Below are 10,644 nucleotides of genomic sequence, written 5' to 3' on the forward strand. Positions count from 1 at the left end.
GCTGAGAGAGAAGTGACTGGCCCAGAGTCACCCAGCAAGTCTCATGGCTGAATGGGGATTTGAACTCGGGTCTCCCTAGTCCAGCACTCTAACCATTACACCACGCTGGCTCTCTTTCTTCTTTAGAAATAAGAAGAAAACTATAGGCAGCCACCATGAAAGGACATGTGTTAAGTGTCACGTTTTGCCTGTCTCCCCTGCCCCCCATTTTCCTCCCCACCCCCCAGGAGGTTTGGGAGAATTAGTGGAAAAAATTACAAGCAGTTTTGAAGTGTGGAGACAGAAGCTGTGAAGCATCTGAGGATACTCGCTCTGTGGGAGACGGATTTAATCTTTGTATCTTTTTGTAACTACAAAATATGACAAAGACACTATAGGTCTGCTGTGACTCTCCTCCCAAGGGAAACCTGGAACTTTGCTCCACTTGGGGAAATGGGGCAGCAGCAAAACACCGTTTTATCCTGATGGGATAGGTTAGGTTATGCAAAGAATGACTCTCAGGGATGGAGTGGACTTCATGCCTAGGCAAAGAATCCAAGGCAGGTCCATCCATCCCAGTTCCAATCCCCTGTGCATGGTCGGAATGTGCACGAACCTGTTCAGAGGCCCTTTTACAGGCCTCCAAACAGGTTTGAACACTGGCTGGCTGTCTTTATATTCAGACAGACTTTGCACCCATGTATTTACCACTTATTGCAGGATATGCTATGTGTAAGGGTGCTGATAATAACTAACTTTTTGTACACCAAAACTAACCTCAATGGTTAAGAACGGTTATTTATTTATTTATTTATTTATTTATAATATTTATACCCCACTCCTCCAATGCACTACTGCTCGGGGTGGCTCACAACAATAAGACAGACACAGATACAATAAAAGTAATAAAATTAACTAATTTTTTTTAACATGTCAGATTAAAAACCACAATCATCATTAGGTTCAAATTAAAACTGAACCTTATAAAAAGCTAAAGAACCCACCAGATATAACAAAATAATAATAGAGCATTAAAAAGCCTCCTTAAAAAGGTGCATTTTAAGATTAAAAAAAACAAACACTGAGGAAGCATGGCAAAGCTCTTCAGGGAAGGCGTTCCAAAGCCGAGGGGCCACAACCGAAAAGGCCCTGTCTCTAGTCCCAGCCAATCAGATCTTTGTTAGTGGTGGGGTTATGAGCAGGGCCTGAGATGATGAGCGGAGGGCCCTGGCAGATTCATATGGGCGAATGCAATCCGACAGGTACCCCAGCCCCAAGCTGTGTAGGGCTTTAAAGGTCAATACCAGCACCTTGAATCTAGCCCAGAAGCAGACCAGTAGCCAATAAAGCTGACGCTGGATGGGTGTAATACTCGTGAAGTGACTTGCACCCATGAGCATCCTTGCGGTAGCACTCTGAACCAGCTGAAGCTCCCAAGCAGTATTCAAGGGCAGCCCCATGTAGAGCGCATTGCAGTAGTCCAATTTGGATGTTACCAATGCATGAGTAACTGAGGTCAGGTCCAACTTCTCCAAGTAGGGTTGCAGCAGGTGTACCACCCATAGCTAGTAAAAGGCACTTCTGCACACCACCGCCACCTGCGCCTCCAAGGATAGTGTTCAGTCCAGAAGCACCCCCAAACCGTGGACTTTGTCTTCCAGAGGGAGCATGACCCATTCCAAGACCAGATTTACTTCATTACTCGGATGATGAGTTCTACCAACCCAGAACACTTCCATCTTATCTGGATTAAGTTTCAACTTGTTTGCCCCCATCCAGTCCAGAACAGCCTCCAAACCTCAGTTCAGAGCATCCACTGCCTCCCTGGTGTCTGCTGACTTACAAGATAGGTAGAGCTGGGAGTCATCAGTATATTGATGGCACCACACCCCATGCCTACGGATGACCTCCCCCAGGGGCTTCGTGTAAATGTTAAACAGAATGGGGGACAGAATAGATCTTTGTGGCACTCCTCAGGATTACCCTAACCTTAACTAACTTTTGTACACCAGCAGTGATGATAAGGAAGGTTCCTTTGGTCAACTTTTCATCTCTGAAGAAGCTAAGTGTGGCAACAATAGCAAGAGCATTGTGAGGTGGGGTACCATTCACAAGGAAACTCTAAATTTGCCTTGCCCTGTTCTCCTGTGACTTCCAATTGTGCATGAAGAGTGGGAAATTCACTTTTGACAAGTGATTGTTGTGTGGGACTGACAAGGGCCAGTTTTTCATTTCTGCTGGAGATGTCAAACAGCAGGTAAGTTTGACATGACGCCTGGGCAGTCCAGTGGGTTGAGAACCATGGGATTCAGTCCCAGTCCACAGTGGTTGAAGTTGGAGCCTTCTATATCTTACTGATACCCCTTCTGATACTTGGGCAACAGCAAGAACTGGGCTTGACATGGTGGGCACATAACCACCTTGCTAACTTGGCAAAGAGGCACCCTTTAATGTGGTGATTCTCTTTTATTTAGCAGGAAGAGAGTAACTGGCCCTATCCACCCCCAGCACAGTACCTCCAGTGACTGTTGCTGGTGTCTATCTTATGTTTCTTTTAGATTGTGAGCCCTTTGGGGACAGGGATCCATCTTATTTATTTATGTATTATTTCTCTATGTAAACTGCCCTAAGCCATTTTTGGAAGGGCAGTATAGAAATCGAATAAATAAATAAATAAATAAATAAATAAATAAATAAATTTTCAAATCTCTGCTCCTTTTCTGCAGTTGTTTTTGAGTTCTTGCCTATATTCTTTAGATAAATGTTCACATTGTATTTATTTATTTATTTGATTTCTATACCGTCCTTCCAAAAATGGCTCAGGGCAGTTCACACAGAGAAATAACAAATAAATAAGATAAACAAAATGGATCCCTGTCCCCAAAGGGCTCACAGTCTAAAAAGAAACATTAGATAGACACCAGCAACAGTCACTGGAGGGGTACTGTGCTGGGGGTGGATAGGGCCCCCTGCTAAATAAAGAGAATCACCACATTAAAAGGTGCCTCTTTGCCAAGTTAGCAGGGTTATTGGGATGAGTGTTAATTGAAATGTTTCAACATGCATTATTGGCATGTACAGCTTGTGAGTTTTCTGATCTGCTCTGGGTACAGAGTTTATTTCTATTTTGAAAAGTATCACACAAATGGAGGGGTGGGTAATGTGTGGAAGGGTGAGTAAACTTACATTTGTGCAAAAGCTTCTCACGATGTAGCACTTCTTATTGCTGTCTGGAAGGACCCCATGTCAGGATTAAGGAGGAAACATCATGAGTAATTTGGCCTTTAGAGACTGCTTAGGTGTAAACTCTATTTGCAAGTGTGAAAATGACTAAAGAGGATTGGTGGTCCCCAGGGCCTGTGGAGCCCCTGGTGCCCGGAAGTCCAGGGGTAAGAGTGCCTCTGTCTAGAACAGGCTAAACATCATTCACCCGGGTAGAGGAACCACTAACCAGCAGTACTTCTGTCTTGTCTGGACTGAGTCCTTTAAGTGGCTTGAAAGTGTAAAGCCAATTGAAAGGAGTCAATGAATAAAAAGGGGATGGAACATGAAGCCGCAGTGAAGTATTTCAGTTTAGGTTGTTGTGTACTGATCTGGTGCTGGAGCTGCTCTTAAAGTACTTTGGACCTTCCTCATGCCTTATTCTGGACATAACACTTCAGTTAAAAAAAAAGGGGGGGGAAGGAATCTGGGTTGGGCACACTCCACCTACCCAGCTTACACCTTGCACACAATCGTTCTCCCCATCTTCTGCTTTAATGTTTGAAACACCTGGCTGAAAACCAGGACTGTGCCGGAGACGAGATTTTAAAATGGGCCCCTTGCTGCCTTCCTCTCCTTCTCTTGCCAACTATCCCAACTACAGTTACAAGATGTAAATAACAGCAGAACCAACAAATACAACAGTATCAATGAAGGACTTTAATAATTGCCATATCCCAACTATGACATCTTACCACCATCCACCCATATATTATGATATCCCACACCACCACCACCCAGATCTTAATGCAAAGGCCTCTTTTGTGCTTTCAGTTCAGCAATGTAGGGAGATATCTTGCCTTGAAACCTGGATGGGCCTGCAATGTTACAGATACTATGAGGGGTGGGGGTGGGTGGGAAGAGAGTAATCATTATTTTAGCAAAGTGACAATAAAATAGTGGTGATATGGAGAGCTATTTTTGTCATCAACCAGTGCAGCAGTTGTACTCCCTCTCCTATCCGTTTGCGGTCTGAATTGGAGTTTCTAACCCCTGTAGAACTGTGGTTAAAGGGACGCAGCACTTGCTCTCTTACACTCACACAGAGTCCTAAATTATGCTGCTGGGTCGGAGGCTTGTGTTTTCAATGGAATATATACCTTTGCATGTATATACAGCTGTCAGGGGTGCAGATGCCCCCGCAAGCATTTGAGGAGTTTCCCCTCCTCATTTTATTGAACTCCTCTGTGTTTTAACATCCTCCCAAAATGTTTTCCCTCCCCAACTGTTAGTGTTTTCTCCCCTGTCTTAAAAAGTGCTTTTCTGTCCCCTAAAATCTATTTTTCTTCCCTCAAAAATGTTTCTCTCTCCCCACTCTCCTGCTTAAGTATTGTTCCTCAAACGTGTCCTCTGTCAGCACCCGTGTGTGTGTGTGTTGTGTGTGTGTGTGTGTGGGATCTGGACTGGTGGCAAACTCTGAGGGTCCGCCCTGGTTGCATATGAATGGGGGGCTAGAAGTGTGAGCACTATAAGATGTTCCTCTCAGGGGATGGAGCTTCTCTAGGAAGAGCAGAAGGTTTCAAGTTCCCTCCCTGGCTTCTCCAAAACAGGGTTGAAAGAGATTCCTGCCTGCAATCTTGGAGAAGAGCTGGTCTTGTGGAGAGCTGGTCTTGTGGTAGCAAGCATGACTTGTCCCCTTAAGCTAAGCAGGGTCTGCCCTGGTTGCATATGAAAGGGCGACTAGAAGTGTTTGCACTGTAAGATATTCCCCTTAGGGAATGGAGCCGCTCTGGGAAGAGCTGAAGGTTCCAAGTTCCCTCCCTGGCAGCATCTCCAAGATAGGGCTGAGAGAGATTCCAGCCAGCAACCTTGGAGAAGCAGTTGCCAGTCTGTGAAGACAATACTGCGCTAGATGGACCTCTGGTCTGACTCAGTATATGGCAGCTTCCTAGGTTCCTATGTTTTTAGTATCCAAATGCCTTCACCTTTTGACATCTAGCTTAGTAGGACTGGCAATTAAGTGGTGGTTCTTCAACAGACCCTCACTTGAACCCACAGCAGGCCACTTGGCCACTGTATCTCCTCCGGTGAAAATTAAACTGGGGAGGGAGAGTAGAGTGGACCCGAAACTCCATGCCCTGTTGTTTCCAAAGGGATCACACACACACACACACACACACACACCCCGAAAAGGAGAGAAACAGGGAAGGGAAGGGAAGGGAGCAACAATAGGAGGAGAGGAAGAAGAGCACTCCAAAGTGGTGGACAACAGGCTCCAGCAGTCTCTACCCCAGCGGTCATAGAGCAGCCAAGACTGTTGCTACTCTCTGGATTGGAGTTTCTTCTCAATCCTACTCCTTGTCTCCTTCTTAGTTCAAGTAACAGTTCTTCCTTTTTTGCCACTGTCACTGCTGCTGCCCAGCTTCCCACCTGCCGTCATGCCTGTACTCTTATCCTGCTTCATTGGAACATAGGAAGCTGCCATATACTGGAGCTATTCTCACGATTAGCAAAAATTGGGCTAGGAGAGCCTAGTCCGATTTTTGCTAATCATAAGAACCACCGGGTTCAGCTGCGAGCCCAGTGGTTCTTGAGCGGCTAACCCGCTCAAGTAGCCCACCCCTTAGCCCGGGTTTGTGCAGCGAGCGCTCCGCAAACCCAGGCTATTGGATCATGAGTAGCCAAGGCGCGGCTCCACACCTACTCATGAGGAGACCTCCAGAGGTGTGGTGAAAAGCTGGCTCCTGGCTCCGGGGGTCTCGGCAGCATGCCCTGTGCATTTGCGCAGAGCATGCTGGAGCTTGCAGTGGCCAATTGGCCCCCGCTCCCCCCAGCCCCCGTCACAGAGCCGGCAATCGTGTGGGTGGCTGATCCGGCCGCCCAGGGCTCCCTTTCCACTCCCCGAGTGTGTACCCTGCCCCTGCACCATGGGAGACTGGCCTTGGGGGTCCCTTTGAGGCAGCTGGGCCAGGAGATAAATGTCTCCCCTTGTCTAACATACTGTGCGCCCATGCACAGACACCCTCTGATCCCCCTTCAAAGGAAATGGCCCCTCAACTTTAAGACCAACCTCCACCAGCAACTTGCTGGCACATCTCCAAATAGCCACTACAGAGGAGGTGCTGCTGTTATCCTCCAACTCTTCCATGCCTCTCTAGCCAGTCACTACCACTGAGGCAGATGACAACAATTTCCCTGGGACAATGTCTCTTGATGCTCCATGTTGAACTTGCTCACTCTTTGTTGAAAGCCAGGGATGTTCCATTTGTTCTTCCTGCTTCCAAGATCCCAGTCTGCTCACTTCTAGCTGAGAGCCAAAAGCCCTTGTTCTCTTGCCAATAGGGTTGCATCCTTGGCACAGCCTGTTCTCTTGGAGCAGTCAGCTAGAGGGGGTGGAGCAGAAGCAACCATTCACGGCCTCATCCAACTAAGGTTGCCACCCCACAGATTTCCAGATATTTACTGGATTGTAAACATGTTTTCTGGTGCCCGGTTAGCCTGGGGAAATTTTCAGAACTGAGAAGCAATGACTCACTAGATAAGTGTTTTACTTGGAAAACCAGTGACCTATATATTATATGAAGTGACCAAAAGTGTGAGTCTTTCAAATTAGATTTCTCTGGAATTGACATGAAGAGACTTGAGTCATTTCGAGGACTGGAAGTGCCCATTTGCCAAGTGAAAAGGGAGAAAATGAAAGTAAAGCCTATCTTTCCAGTGAGGCAGCCATGGCTGCAAGGTGTCCTATCAGGGATCTCTGTGTTGAAGCCACTTGTCCCATCTGCCTGGAATATTTCACAGACCCAGTGATCATTACAGAGTGTGGTCACAATTTCTGCCAAGCCTGCCTGACCCAGTACTGGGGGGAGCTGGAAACAGAAGCTTTCTGCCCTCAGTGCAGAAAAACTGTTCAGCAAAAGAACTTCATCCCAAATTGGCAACTGAAAAGTGTTGTAGAAATAGCCAAGAAACTGTCTTCAGGGAGGAAACAAGACAAAAGGAGAGGAGAGAGTCGGTGAGAAACACCGAGAGCCCCTGAAACTCTTTTGCAAAGACCACGAAGGTCCCATTTGTGTGGAGCATGAGAGATCCAAGGAACACAGAAATCACACGGTGATTCCTCTGGAGGAGGCTTCTGAAGAGTATAAGGTATGGAACTGCTGTGAATTTGCATGGGGAATAAAAGGCTAGGAACGTAGGAAGCTGCATTGAATGTAGTCAGATCATTGGTCTGTCTAGCTCAGTGTAGTCTACACAAACTGGCAGCAGCTTCTCCAAGGTTGCAGGCAGAAATCTCCCTAATACAAGGGAATTGGAACGTTCCCCTTCTCGTAATCAGGTTAGTAAATCTGTATGTCATTTATGCAATGCTCCTGCATAGGAATAGGGAGGGAAGACGCGACCATGAGGTTCACGTGGATGAGACAGTAAATCTCTTCTGGAAAAGTTTGTATGGTTACGTGCAAAAAGACAAGTGTATCTCTTCTAAACAGCAATGGGGCAAATTATGGAAATGGACATTGGATGTAACCCCCCCCCCGCCATTAACCTGATGTGCCTTGACTCCCCCCCCAATTTACAGTACTGCCTGCATATACTTTATAACCCTGTAGATTACCAAATCCTTGTGTATAAATCTTTGTAGCTATATGGTGTACAAACAACCACTTTGTATATAATTGTGCTTTGGTAACATACTGTATGTTGCTTTGGTAGATTGTTGGTTCAATAAAAAAAACCTTGTCCTATTAAAAAATAAAATAAAAAATCTTGTCCTATCTTGAAGCCAGGGAGGGAACTTGAAACCTTCTGTTCTTCCCAGAGCATCTCCATCCCCTGAGGGGAATATCTTCCAGTGCTCACACTTCTAGTCTCCCATTCAAATGCAACCAGGGCAGACCCTGCTTAGCTAGGGGGACAAGTGATGCTTGCTACCACAAGACCAGCCTGGAGATGCCAGGAATTTAGGGTTGTTATATTCTGGTTTTCCAAATCTGGGTGCCTAATTTGCATATTATGTTAATTGTCTTGAAAATATTTTTTGAGCAGAATAATGACTGCATGTATTGATCCATAACTCCACTTCTACAAGGGCTAGAGCTAAGCTTAAAAAAAAATTTAATGAAAGCTGAAATCCAGGTGATTCTGTGTGGGCTAAGCAATCTGGATGAGATGCTTAAAATCTGGATGAAACCTGGAATTTTGGGGGGCATGGCAACTCTACAGGAATGAAACACAGGACCTTCTGCATTTTTATTTTTATTTTTGTACATTTTATATCCCACTGTTCCTCCAAGGAGCCCAGAGCGGTGTACTACATACTTGAGTTTCTCCTCACAACAACCCTGTCACCAACCTGGCACTTCCAACTGGTGGAGCCCGCACCAAGCCACGGATGGACGGAGCCCCTCCAGGACAGAAACGCAGTTGGCTGACACCTTCAGCTCCAGCAAGTGACCCACCCCAAGGACCAGTGGCCTCCAAACAACCTGATACCAATCAAGGCCCAGCAGAACCCGACAGACCCCAGCGGCGGCAACACACAGCTGCAACCCAAGCAGCCCCAGAGGTCCCACAACCCAACCAGCAGGGGGAGCCACCAGCAGCAGATGGTGAGGATGAACAGCAACCACAAGCAGATCACCCGGCAACAGCTTGGCAGGCCGTATGGATTGACAGGCTGCGGGAGGCCGACACCTTTGAGGACCTTGAGTGGGCTGTCCAGAGACTCACCAAAAAGATGGCAGCCAGACCACAGGAGAGGCCGGGAGGCGGGCACACCCATGCTGCTCCCAGAGCCCCACCGCCGCCACAACCCCAGACCTGCGAGGGCAGGAGTGGGCGGCAGAACGGAGCGTGCCACTACAACCCCCAAGCAGCATCACGCATCCAGAAGCTCCACCGCTTCAACAGAGCTAAGGCTGTAAGAGTGGTCCTTAAAGGCCCCTCCCCCTTCTGCACCATCCCCGGCGGAGACCTCCACCACTATTTCACCAACCTCTTCAACAGAGACAACTGAAGAGACACCCCACGTCCTGACAACCTGCCCCAGCTGCCTCGCCTCCCTGACCGGGGATTTCACCCCACAAGAGGTGAACGCCAGACTGCAAAGAGCCAAGAACACTGCCCCTGGAAAGGACAGCATCCGCTACAGCCTGCTGAAGTAACGCGAACCAGGCTGCCTGGTGCTGGCCGCCATCTTTAACAGCTGTAAGCACTTCCGACACATGCCCACTGCCTGGAAGAAGGCCATGACTGTCCTGGCCCACAAGAAGGGCGTCCCCGCCGACCCCAGCAACTGGCACCCCATCTCTCTGTGCAGCACCCTCTACAAGATGTACGCCAGCTGCATCGCTGCCCTGGTAACCGACCGGGCCCTGGCGGGCAATGCCATCAGCTAACAACAGAAGGGCTTCATGAGCTGTGAAGGATGCTACGAGCACAACTTCCTCCTCCAGACGGTGCTGGACACTGTCCGCCACTCCAGGAAGCAGTGCGCTGTGGCCTGGCTGGACTTCGCCAATGCCTTTGGATCCATCCCACACCGCCACATCTTTGACACCCTGGCAGAGTCTGGCATGCCAGAGGAATTCCTGGGCTTGATCCGGGAGCTCTACGAGGGGTGCACCACCACCGTGCGAGCAACAGAAGGGGAAACCCCAGACATCAGCTTGCGTTCAGGGGTCAAGCAAGGCTGCCCGCAAGGCTGCCCGTTCAGGGGTCAAGCAAGGCTGCCCGCTCAACCTGGCCATGGAGCCACTCCTCCGCCACATTGCCAACGGGCCGGGGGGGGGGGCTTCTGTCTCTACAACAAGAAGGTCAGCGTGCTGGCCTATGCGGATGACCTAGTGCTCGTCGCAGGAACTCCAGAGGAGCTCCAGGCCATGCTCGACGACACCTCTGCTGCCGCTGACTGGATGGGCCTCAAATTCAACGCCAGGAAATGTGCCTCACAACAACCCTGTGCAGTAGTTTAGGGTGGGGAATAGTGATTTGTGCAAGACCCCCTCTGTTATGACACATGTCTGGTGAGAAATATGGTAAATTTGAAATCTTGTAACCCAAGACTAACCTATGTGAAGAAACAGAGTGATATTTTTGAGACATACTTTTGTGACAAAACAAAGATGTCCATCTTAGCCCAAGTATGTCTTTCACTTAACACTCAACCCTGAATGCTCTGCATGAGGGACATTCCTCCCTTTTGTTATTGAATTATCATCTACCCTGATTATGTAACTCTGCTGGGGGCTCCACTTTCACGCAACCATTAAGGTATAATCTAAGAGGTCATTCACACAATCAAAAACTTTGTTCTACCTGGCTTTGGGAGCTGTGTGCACTTTGCAATGGTTAAAGTGTTGCAAAGCACTGGAATGAGGCAGTGGTTCTCAGGCAGTTTTCTAGGAAAGGTGACAAGGTTTTGGTCGTCCGTATTACTCATCACTGCTGTGGATTTTCCAG

The sequence above is a fragment of the Hemicordylus capensis genome, chromosome 2 (genome assembly GCF_027244095.1).
Source record: "Hemicordylus capensis ecotype Gifberg chromosome 2, rHemCap1.1.pri, whole genome shotgun sequence".
Taxonomy (NCBI): domain Eukaryota; kingdom Metazoa; phylum Chordata; class Lepidosauria; order Squamata; family Cordylidae; genus Hemicordylus; species Hemicordylus capensis.